Source organism: Pteropus medius, unplaced genomic scaffold (genome assembly GCF_902729225.1).
Source record: "Pteropus medius unplaced genomic scaffold, Ma_sr-lr_union100, whole genome shotgun sequence".
Classification (NCBI taxonomy): Eukaryota; Metazoa; Chordata; class Mammalia; order Chiroptera; family Pteropodidae; genus Pteropus; species Pteropus medius.
The window spans coordinates 5,078,782-5,090,874 of NW_024345601.1; the positions used below are offsets into that span (position 1 = coordinate 5,078,782).

The following is a 12,093-nucleotide window of genomic DNA, read 5'->3' on the forward strand; positions in this document are numbered from 1 at the left end:
CTCTACCCACTTCAACACACACACACACACACACACACCCTTTACATTGAAAACATTCTGAACACAAAGATCCTTGAAATGTCTCCACATTCTCATGGAGAAATAGTGAAAAGTATTTTTTGCCGTGGTTTATTCTGCCTTCCTCTTGGAAACTCATCACTTTCTCTCAGCAGACCTTCCTAATATCCCTTGTATATCAATTACCATTTGATTTGTTTGCTTTGATCATTAGACTGTGGGATGGTTAATTTTATGTATCAGTAGTTTAGGTTATGATATTCAGATGTTTGATCAAACGCCAATCTAGATGTGGCTGTGAAGGTATTATTTAAGATGTAACAAACATTTAAATCCGTAGACTTTGAGTAAAGTAGATTACTCTCCATGATGTATGTGGGCCTCATCTAATCACTTGAAGGCCTTAAGAGCAAAGACTGAGGTCCCTGAGCAAGAAGGAATTCTGCCTCCAAATAGCCTTCAGACTCAAGACGGCACCACCGACTCTTGCTGGAATTTCCAGGCTGCTGGCCTGCCCTATAGATTTAGGACATGCGAGCCTTCACAATCACATGAGCCAATTGCTTAAAATAAATCTCTCTTTCTTCATATGTAGATTCTTTTGGTTCTGTTCCTCTGGAGAACCCAGACCTATATGGGCTATGAACATGACCTTTCATCACGGAAAGGTCAAAGGCTAAGGATTGGGGAGTGAGGCCTGGACCATTTTGCAATCTATGAATCAAAGCAAGTGGGCTTAAAAATATTACCAACTCATGAATTCCTGGCAAAACTAGAATTTATATATAAACGTCTCCCAAAATATGGCTGAAGGGTAATATTCAAAGCATTGCAGCAATCGCTACATTTTACTCTTTCCAAATACAGCTCAGTTGTTTATTTGAATTGTAAGCTCTAGGAATGGTATTTAGTACATTTCTCATAAAGTATCTGACATATTCTAGGTGTTAAAGAAAAGGTTAATTTCCTTTTTTTTAAAAAAAACCTTTCTATGCAGAGAGCTTGCTCTTCCAGCTGCATGGAGGCTGCATCTAATTTCTCCATACATCTTCAATATTCTTCCTTCTGTCTTTGAAACTTTTTCATTTAACATTAGCATTTGATTAACCTTTTATTCAAGAGACATCTGGGTTTTGTGCTATTATGCTGATTCTGGTTTGTTTTTATTTCAGATAATTTTCAAGTAGCCACATGTGTCAGGTAGTAAGGTCTTCTTTTATTGCTAATTTTTGGCAATGGGGCTCCAGGAAGAGCGATACCCTCACTGTGCAGAGCTGTTCACTGTGGAAAGACGGGAACAATCCAGTAGTGATAGTGAGATTTTATTCACCATACAGAATTATTTAGAGGAAAGTCTTGGCCATCTTTGTCTACACTTATGCATTTTCTGCAGGCTTTGAAATTTATATTTTCTACCAATTAAGATTCATAAAAATATAATTTAACTAAAAAGACTAAAGATAAATCTATAGGTATTTTCATCCTGGAATTTTGTCAGGAGTTCCTGTGAATTCTGGTAGTGAGATTTTTTTCGAGTCTCCTCTGAGGCCATAGTGTGATCCACAGGTGTGTCTGTGAAATGCTAGGGCCTGGATGATGTAAACCAGTGGTCCCCAAATGCTAGGGCCTGGATGATGTAAACCAGTGGTCTGGCACCAGGGACCAGTGCTCTTGTAAGTGTCTAATGCCTGATGATCTGAGGTGGAGCTGAAGCAGTGATACTAGCGCTGGGGAGGGGCTGCAAATACAGATGAAGCTTCATTTGCTCACCCGCCGCTCTCCTCCTGCTGTGTGGCTTGGTTCCTAACAGACCATGGACTGATATTGGTCCGTGGCCCGAGAGTTGGGGACCTCTGATGTAGACCATAGCCTAACTCCTAGATTGGGAGGAAGAAATATTCTGCTCCTAATTCTTTAACAGTCATGATGGGTCATGGTTGCCAGGTATAGACCCAATCAAGGATTTGTACTATCCTTTGGCACTTCCTCAAAGCTTTGGTCTGAAGGTTACTATTCTCATGGGGCCACTCTGTTGTCTGAAAGAGGAGCTCAAAATACAGTCTTGTCAAGAATTCAGGGCTATTGAGAAATTCATGGCTTGCATGTGCCTGCTCTCTCACATAAGAAAAGAACAGGGAAAATGTAGCAGATATAACTCCTGAAAGACAGCTAAATGGTCATGGTGGTGATTAGGGTCTGGCCTAGGGAAAATCAAGAAATGCTTTCATGGACAGGATGAAAAGCATTGTCAATAGTAGTAGGCAGTAGCTACTATGTGATGTGGGCTGGGAGGTGGCAAAATGAGCTCCAGATAAGATCTCAATTTATTATGCAAATCTTAGACTTCACTCCATGCCTCTTAACCAAATATTAGAGGTGGTTCCAGGAGATTCGGTGAGTCCTATTACTTGAGAAGCAGGCAGAGACCAAGTTTGGTGCCACTGAAAACCTGGATGTAATTCTCAATTTTTAACTTGTTAGCTCCATAAATGTTAGTCTTTATATCTAGTGGGTATGATGTTCTCAAAGTGGGAGAAGTGACACCCTCGGCCTTATCTTACACCATCCTCAGAGGATGAAAGAGATTTGTAAACTTCTAGTCCAATTGAGGTGGTGATGGTGGGGTGGAGCTGATACTTACTATAAGATGCCCAAGAGAGCCAGGGCTTCATGGATGCCTGTCAAAGATCTAAATATCAGAGGAGAATGTGGATGGGCCACATGCATTAGAAATGCAAGAGGTGAATTCCAGCCATAGCTCTAGCAGTGATAAACTGGGGCATCTCAGAAAAGTCAAAAACTTCTGTGAGACTCATTTGTTCATCTGTGCCCATGAAGAGAGGCTTGAATAGAAGCAAAGTAGATGAGTAATTTCTATGATAGCTGATCCTAGTCTAAGTGTAGCCACTAATTTAGATGGGGTAAGCAACTGGCAGTGCCTACATCTGAAATCTAATTGTCTTCTGCCTCTTTCCTTAGCATGAGAAGATAGGTAATGACTTAATTCTTCAGCCAAGAAACTGAAGCCTTAAGCACCTGTCAAAAATGCTTACCCTAAAAATCGTATGGTGGTCTTATTCTAGCTTGATAGAGAGCTAGAAATTAGGCCTCGTCTAATAAACGGATACTTAATGTGTGGAAGCTCAGCCTCACCATCCTTTCCATTTGGTTCAGCTGTTTTTGCTTGTTAAATTGGCTAGTTTCTTCTGGAGATTCTGAGGCTGTTTAAACCATCACAGTAGGGTGTCGGGTGGGAGGTGGCAAATGAGCTCCAGATAAGATCTCAATTTATTATGCAAATCTTAGACATCACTCCAGGCATCCATCAAACTTCCCTAAGTATTTAAATTCATCCTGATCACCCTCATTTGTGAATATCTTTTTTCATTTTAGGTCTCTACAGAGTTTAGAACTCAATTCTTCTCTAGTCTCTTTATCTATGTATGTATGTATATATGTATGTATATTCACGTATCCATCCATCCATCCATTTACCTATCATAGCACCTTTTCCTTTCCTGTCTGAGTGTAGCATCCTGAGGAAAGGGAACAGGTTCCCATTCAATTGCTCAATGGAGTAGGGCCCATAGAAGGTGTTCAAATGGTTGATCAGTTAACTGGGCTAATAGGGTGTAAGCTGTTACATTTAGGTCTAACTTTCTAAAGAGGCCCCAATTCTAACCATCTTTTAGGCAAGGCAATGAGGAATGAAAAAAATTGTCACTGAGAATAGAGAGAGATAGGTAACCTGAGACCTGAATAAACTTCAAATCATGGTAGTTTATCTACAATACTCACTCAGACTCATTTTCTCCAGCCTGTATGATAAATAAGAAAAAGACAAAAGTCTTACTTCATTAAAAAAAAAAGCCTGGCATAACAGTTCTTTCTTTCACAGCATGTATGCCCTTTCAAAGGAATTATTTCCACTAATGAGTCTCCTTTGCTTGTCCATTAGTTATTAGGCACTTCTTAGGAAAAAAAATCCCAACTTTCCTTTAATTAATGTGCTGTTCTTTAGACCTCCTTTGGAGGTTTTATTTTTATTCTAAGCTACAGAAATAAGATGAGGAGGAGGCATTATATTGGCATAAGCTTATCAGTATTTGATACAACAGTGGGGTGCCTCCCTCTTTCTTTCCTTAAGTAAGCTTGCCTTATAAAAGAGCAGTACATGGGATAACAATTATATCTGGGTCAAAACTAAGCACAGCCAATGAAAGAAATGGATGTTCCACACTTAAAGTTACATAGGAATTGGCACAAATAGTATACTGAAAGCCTCTTCCCACCTCCTCTCTCTACTTCAAATCCTTAGATATTACAGAATGATAGATTTTTTAAAAAATCCTTAACTGCATTGGAGAATAAGAAAGGGTTTCCTTGGTGGAACATACACCACGAGAAATTCCTGAAAGATATAGTCAGAGTAATATAGCATAAAACAGGGCAGGAGAGAACTGTTACAGATTGTGTGCATGGCACTGGGAAACTCAAAGTTGGAGGATAGATACAAGAATAGGATGGTATCCAAGGCCAATAGTCAAGTGGTTTACTATTGTCAAGTGACATTATGGGAGAAGTAGCCAAGTAGGATAATAGAGAATTCCCCTACAATTTCCAGAGAAAGCCTTTGTCCACAGGCAGGAGCAGCGAGTATGGCAGTCAGGCGAGAGTGGCAGGACAATGTCCAGAGGGTTCAGAGACATCTTCAGTCCTGTAACAAAAGGTACTTGAATATCCTGCTTAATGTACAAGTTGGCCATGGCCTGTAATATTAGGCTAATAGGTATAGCATGCATAGGGATTCATAGCAACTAACAGGGAGCAGACAAAGTAAAGATGAGTATATGATAAAATGATGTCCAGGGGTGAGAAACCATTCCAGCCACATTAAGTGGACAGATTAATTAGAACAAAGAGAAACATCATACATGCCATTTGCATGCTCAGACTCATCACCCTGAACTGGTACAAGAATGGTGGGAGGTCCTTGAGACACTCTCAGCATCACCATAGGAACACAAGTATCAGAGCAAGGGTTGGAACAAGCTGTATAAAGCACCCATGTTTGAGATCCTGTCCTTACTGAGGTTTGTCCCCAAGGGGACAGGAGCACCTAACTTCAAAGTTCATAGGCTTTTCTTTTGGACTTTACTTTTCATCAGGGTCAGGAAAAAGTGTTCGGATAAAGAAGGAGTTTCAGGAGGGCTGAAAATCAGTAAGGGGCCATTGTAGGTATGGGAGAAGTCTAATTTCATTGCACAGTTAGGAGGATAAAAAGAAGTTGCTTACAAAATCTGCTTAGTGGATGGGTAGTCAACATGGATGGTAAATCAACTGAAAAGGGCATCACGTGCCAACTTTGATCCAAAATAGCTTTGGTGGTGAACTTCACCAGGGTCACCTCACATCCAACTAAAATTATTTTTGAAAAGATATAAAGTAAGTCTCCAGGAAAAGGAGGGAGAAGACAAAGGTGGCAGGATATCTGATTTGGATACAAGTTGTATTTATAGTACTTGCTAGGCCTACTGAGCAAGTTAAAGTACAGTGAATAGAGGAGAATAATTCAATGAGGTTACTGAAAAGCAAATCAGAATAATTGATTTGTGCAGCAGACATAGAGTTTCCAAACTGCTGACTTAGGAGTTTATCATTTACTGTGCTTTATTTGCAAATACACCTATTTGGCCAGCTAGAATTTCTGGTGGTTATTCTAAAGAAACAATCGCACATGTGCACAAAGAGCCATGCGACATTGTTTATGTGTGAAAAGTTTGAAATGACACGATTTCCATCAATAGGTTAATAGTTAAATAAAGAGTGTACATACATTTTTAAATACTATGCAGTATTTAATAAGAAAAAAGTAAATGCATATGTACCTATAAGTCAAGTTCTCTAAAATATACTAGTAAGTGAAAAAAAAAAAGGAATTTGCAAAATAGCATATACAATATGATCCATTTTGGTTAAAAAACTGTTAATACACACACACAACCCCCCCCCTTTAATTTCTATATGTACACATATATACATGTAGACATACAGAAAAATACCTGAAAGCTGCACACTAAGGTGATAATGGTGTTTTCTTCTGGGAAGAAGAGAGAGATTGATGAGGGACAGGGGCATTTTTTTTCTTTATCTTCTACATTTGTTTGGATTTTTAGCAACAAAAATGCATTTATGCATTATTTGTGTCATTAAAAATAACCAAATATAAAAGTATTTCTTAAAGAAGTTTGAATCAACAATTTGAGAGTAGGATCAACAACTTTGTAAAGGAAGCAAGGATATTTACATGTGGATGGGCCACACAGACACACTTTGAGATACCTTAAGGTTTTTAAACACTTTGAGATTTGCAGTCAATGAATACTCAAATGTCATGCCAATAATCAAAAACCCATGAATCCATTCAGCAAATATTCATTGAACACCTGTGTGTAAGGCAATATGTTAGGTACTGAGAATAATGAAATAGTCACAGAATCTACCATTATGAGGCTCACAGTCAAGTGCAGATTGGTAACTCATAATTGACCCAACATATTTTTGACTTCTGGTTCAATATGATAGATATTGTATCTATCGTATTTTACATGATCGAAATGATCACCAGTAGATGAATGGATAAAGAAAATGTGGTACATGCATTACTTAAAATATTATTCTACCTCAAAAGAAGGAAATCCTGTCATAAGTTACAACATGACCACTTGTAGAAGGAAAAATGTTGCATGACTCCACTTATATGAAATATCTAAAGTAGCTAAACTAATAGAAGCAGAAAGAGGAATGGTGGTTGTCTGGGCCTCTGGAGAGGAGAAAATTGATAGTTGCTATTCAGTGGGTATAGATTTTAAGTCGAGCAAGAGGAAAAGTTATAGAGAGCTGCTGAACAACATTATGCTTACGGTTAGCAATATTGTAGTATCTACTTTAAAGTTCATTAATGGGGTAGATTTCATGTTACATTTTGTTTACCACACACAAATGTCATTGATTTAGCTGTACTGGGAAGCTGGAACCTAAGCACACATCAAGGGGCAAGCCAACAAGATATATGCTATGGAATCCCAGAAAGACTCAAAAGTTAGAGGCACCGACTACATCAAAAGGGGAGGAGAAGGATTGAAAACCTGTATGAAGGACAATTAAGGTTACTATTTTGGAAATTGGACCAGAAAGTTTCTATATTAGAGATAATAAAGTGTTGGGAATAAGTATCATATTACAAGTGGGGGAGTAATTGAAATGGTACCACTGCTGTACTATGAAATTCTCTTCTCATGATTGGATACTAGAGTGCAAGCAGCCACACTTTTCTTTCCAGGCTGGGTGTATTTCTTTTTGGAAAACTGATGTGCTCAAGAGATAAGACCTGCAGTTATTTGGGGGTACCCAAACAAATGGCTGTGTCTCCACTTGCGTACAAAGAAGTTTCAGTAGAATTTTAAATTTGAATAGACAAATAAGAATAATCAGGTATTTGGGTAAATACTCTAAAATAAAACTTTAAGCAAATAAATAATAACAAAACCCATAAAATAGTGAACTCAGAAAAAACAGAGACAATGCAAGGAGTAGAACAAAACTTTAAAACAAATTAGAAGAAACACCCTGTAGAGAACAGAAATTACATCGATGAAACAAGAGCTTGATGCTATGGAAGAGGAACAAGAAAGAGGTCTTACATTTTAAAATTATATGTATACACATATGACATATGTATATATACATGTATGTACAAATGCATGTATGCGTGTGTTAGAAAATCTCCCAAAAACGTAGAGCAAAAGGACAAAGGATATGGAAAGCACAAAAGGAAAAATAAGATAACTATAAGATCAATCTTATAATTTACCCAACAGCTAACTGATAATTCTTAAGAAAATAGAAAACAGAGAATAAAGATATCAAAATAATAATAAAAGAATATGTCCCAGAAGTGAAGGATGCATATCTCCAGATTGAAGGGATTCATCATGTGTCAAACAGGAATCAGAATGATCATTAGATCCTCAGTGGCATTGCTATAAGCCAAGATAATACAGCAACAATTTTGAGAGATGTTTATTTCTAACCAAATAATCTATAACCAGCCAAGCTATCAGTGAAGTCGAATGTAGAATAAAAGCCTTAGAAATATCATGTCCCATGAGGGACATTCTCATTCAGAATAAAGGACTAAACTGAGGAAAACAAATGTATGAGATCTAGGGAAGAGGGATCCAATACTGGCAGCAAAAGGTAATTCCTGGAATGATGATGAAGTAAGAGGTGAGAGCTGGTTCAGAGAGCAATCACTACATAGAAAACCCATGAGGTGGGTTCAATATCTATCATGAGGTGGCTCCAGAATGGATACAATATCTATCATGAGGTGGCTCCAGAATGGATGACTCAACTCAATAAAGAAACTGATCATTTATCATATGTGTTTGACTATATTAAGAGGAGACAGACAACTATTGGACAGTTTAGGGAGAAAATTAGACATAGGAACTCGGGAAATTAAGAAAATGGAAAATAAGGCAATTGCAAATTCCAGGGGAGGGGATGGGGAGCCGTTTGAGAAAGGAGATGTAATTGGCATAATAAGTGGATAAACTTATTACTTATATAAACACTGAATATTAATTTAGTCCCATATTGTGATATAACTACATTCAAAGCTGAAAGAAATATATACGTTGTGTGTATATGACTGGTTGTATTTGAGAAATTAAGTTCTCAACTTCCATATAAGAAAGCCAATTGACTACAACTGAAATGAAAAAAAAAAATCAACGTAATTCAGCAAACACATATTATTTTAAAATGTTGCGATAACATAATGAACAATTAAAAATCAATGAATAATGCCTCTGAGGGACTGACACTTGGGAGAGGTGGGGCAAAAGATTGCTATCTTTAATGTTAAGTCTTACATTTAAATTTAAAAGCTGTATTATTTTGGCAGAATTACAGTGAAAATAAAATCACCTACTCATAACTAAATGTGGTGCGTTTATAATGTGTGTAAAGTTATGAGAGGACAAAAGTGAATAAAAGTGCTAGCTCAGGTAAATTTCAGAAATCAATATCAGTCACTATGTAATTATATGCTAGAAAATAAAATATTAATAATCATGGATATCATTTTCTTATCACTTAGTTTTAGCATCATCTCATTTAATGCTCACATCAACACTGGAGATAGGTAGTATTATTAGCCACATTTTATAGATGTGGCTATAAGAAGTTAAGTAGTTTATTTAAACTTATACTGTTGGAAAGTGGAGTGGTGTACCTGAGATTAAAATCTGAACCTATCCAAAGCTCATAAACTTGGCCACAAGCCAGCACTCCAGACAGATGAAGAGGTACCAGGAATTCAGAGAGGGACAACAATTCTTTTTCCAGACCAAGATCCCAGCAGACTGCAAGTTTCCCCGTGCTTAAAAGAGAATTTAAATCCAATGTAATTTGCTATTTGATAAGGCACTGGTTTGAATTTTAAAAATAGTTTTACTTGAGGTTCTTTAAAACTCACTTCCTATAAATTTTTAGTCAAGTTATTTTTAGATTTTTCAGCATAAAACTTAAAATACTCTGAATCTTTATGAACAACAGTAACATTTCAATTTTCAAAGAACCTCCCTTCTACCATCTTATTTGATCGCCACAGAAACTCCATGAAATGAGCAGGGCTGATGTCATTCATCACTTCACAGTTGGAGGTGGGTAGTACTAAGGACCATAAAAGCAAAGTGGTTTTCTGTAATCTACAGATAATAAAATAACAGAGTTGTGATTAGAACTCATAACTCCTGATTCTTCCCTCAACTCTCCACCACACATATAGCTCCTCATGTGTCTCCTCGCATGGTTCCTCATGTAGCACCCACTGATGTCACTGCCTTGCAAGGGACATTTTGCTTTTGTCTCACTCTGAAGTTTACACTTAGAAGAAGCCCGCCTCTTTGAGATCTTTTTCAGTTTCATTCATTTCTTAGACTTGAATAAACCTGAACAAGGAATGGACTCTTTTATAAGAAAAAGGAAAATCATTTTTCATTGGTCTCCCTATATTGATATGCTATTTACAATATGCACAAAATAAAACTTGGCAGCAACTCTGAATGTTTATAGCTCCTACACAACTATAAAACCAAAGCACATTTACAAGTTAAATATAAACAATATCACAAAAATCAATAATAGCCAAAGAAATAACATTGACTAAAAGATCCTGAGAATATGCTATACTGGAGTGCAGTGTCTTCAGTGTTCAGCCTGTCTGTTCATTTTAAATACTCCATGCCGTGACTCTGTTCTCCATCACTCATTCCCATTTGCACTGGTAGGAAAATTCATTTACCTTCTGATTATCTATTGCTGCATAAGAAACTACCCCAAAATTTAGTGGCTTGAAATAATTATTCTATTTGGCTCACGATCTCATGGGTCAGAAATTCAGAGTAGACATGACGGGGTGGCTGCCTACAGGTAGCAGAAGCTGGAGTGGCTAGTGCTTAAAGATCCACTTTCAAAATGGTTTCTTCACTCCTATGTCTACTGTCTTGGTGCTCATTGTCTTCTCTCTCTCCTCACAGCACATCACCCTCTCCATCTGGCTTGTTCTCAGGGTAGTCACATTTCCTACATGGCAGTTGGGTCCCAAGACGCAGGAGTAGAAGCCACTGGGTGAGGAAAGGGCTATACCCGGAAAAGTCACAGCATCATCCCTACCACATTCTACTGGACCAAAAGTCACAGAGCCTGGATAGAGAAATTGACTCTACCTATTGATAGAGAAGGGGTCAGATCACATTGCAGAAGACCACACATAATGAGAAATGTTGGTTCAACCATCTTAGCAAAATATAAGTGCCTCAGTTTGTAACAAATCCAGCATCCTTTCTCACTAGCCAGAGATTGCATAGTAGTAATTGCTGCCAATATAGTTATAAACATGAGTGCTGAGCTTATGAGAAAGTCTCAGTTCCAAGGAATCACCCATAAGAATAGAACATGCATATATATATATATATATATATTATATATATATATAATTGTTTTGTTATGTATATATATACATACATATATATATATACACATATATATATAATTGTTTTGAATAAAAAGGAGTGTGCAAAGGACTTTTACTATTTCCCATATCCAGTTTGTCTCTACTTCCTGAATACATACGAACACAACATTTCTCAGCTTTTTCATATTGTGATATGCATTGTGACCAATGGTGGTGAGGAGAAATGATATGTGTCATTTCCAAGATAAGGCATTTAAGAATGGATTAAGCTCGTCATGCTTCCTCATCCCCTTTCTCTTCCACTGCCTTGAAAGACATATGTTAGGATAAAGGCATCTCAAAATGTTGGAATATTCAACAGAATCAGTGACTGAAAGATAACGTTAATCAGAGTGCACACCAACTCATGCTGGACTTGTAACATGAACAGACAGTAAGCATCTGTATATTAAACCATTGAGACTTGGGGGTTAACTTTATCTTAACACAGTCTCCTTTATCTTAACTAATATTTTTATTATTCGTGACATTCTGTTAGGAAATGCAAGGACCCAACTTCGTACAGTTTGAGGAACACTGTTTTAATTCACACTAAAATTTTTCATGGAGTAGAGGCAGGCAAGGAGAATAAGTACAGAATTAAGTAGGAGAAAATGCAAAAGAAGTAGATGACACTGTCACCTTTTCTGCTCTGGCAAAAGTTATAACATATTTATGAAGCTAATATATACTTTCAAAGATGAAATTATCCATCTAGCTTTGAAGTCTTGGGCATTTATTTGTAGACCATTTGCACTTTCATTGTGATTTCATGATAGAGATCAAAAATTAAAGCAATTTATTTCCAGACATTTGGACTTTCATTGTTATTTAATGATAGAGATGATAAAATAGAAGCAATTAGTGAAAGTTAAGTGACTTGCCCAGGTCACATGAGTAAGTGGTAGAAAAAATTTTTGAATGCTCTGATAGAAATCAAATGGTAAGTTACATCTTAGTCATGGAGAATATGATCCTTGGCTGAATTAGTC

General features: G+C 37.1%; 1 protein-coding gene across 1 annotated transcript in view; it reads right to left on the reverse strand.

The window, feature by feature from the left end:
* PCSK2 (proprotein convertase subtilisin/kexin type 2) overlaps nt 1–12,093 on the reverse strand; it is a 246,318-nt gene that overhangs the window by 182,521 nt on the left and 51,704 nt on the right. The window lies entirely within an intron of this gene.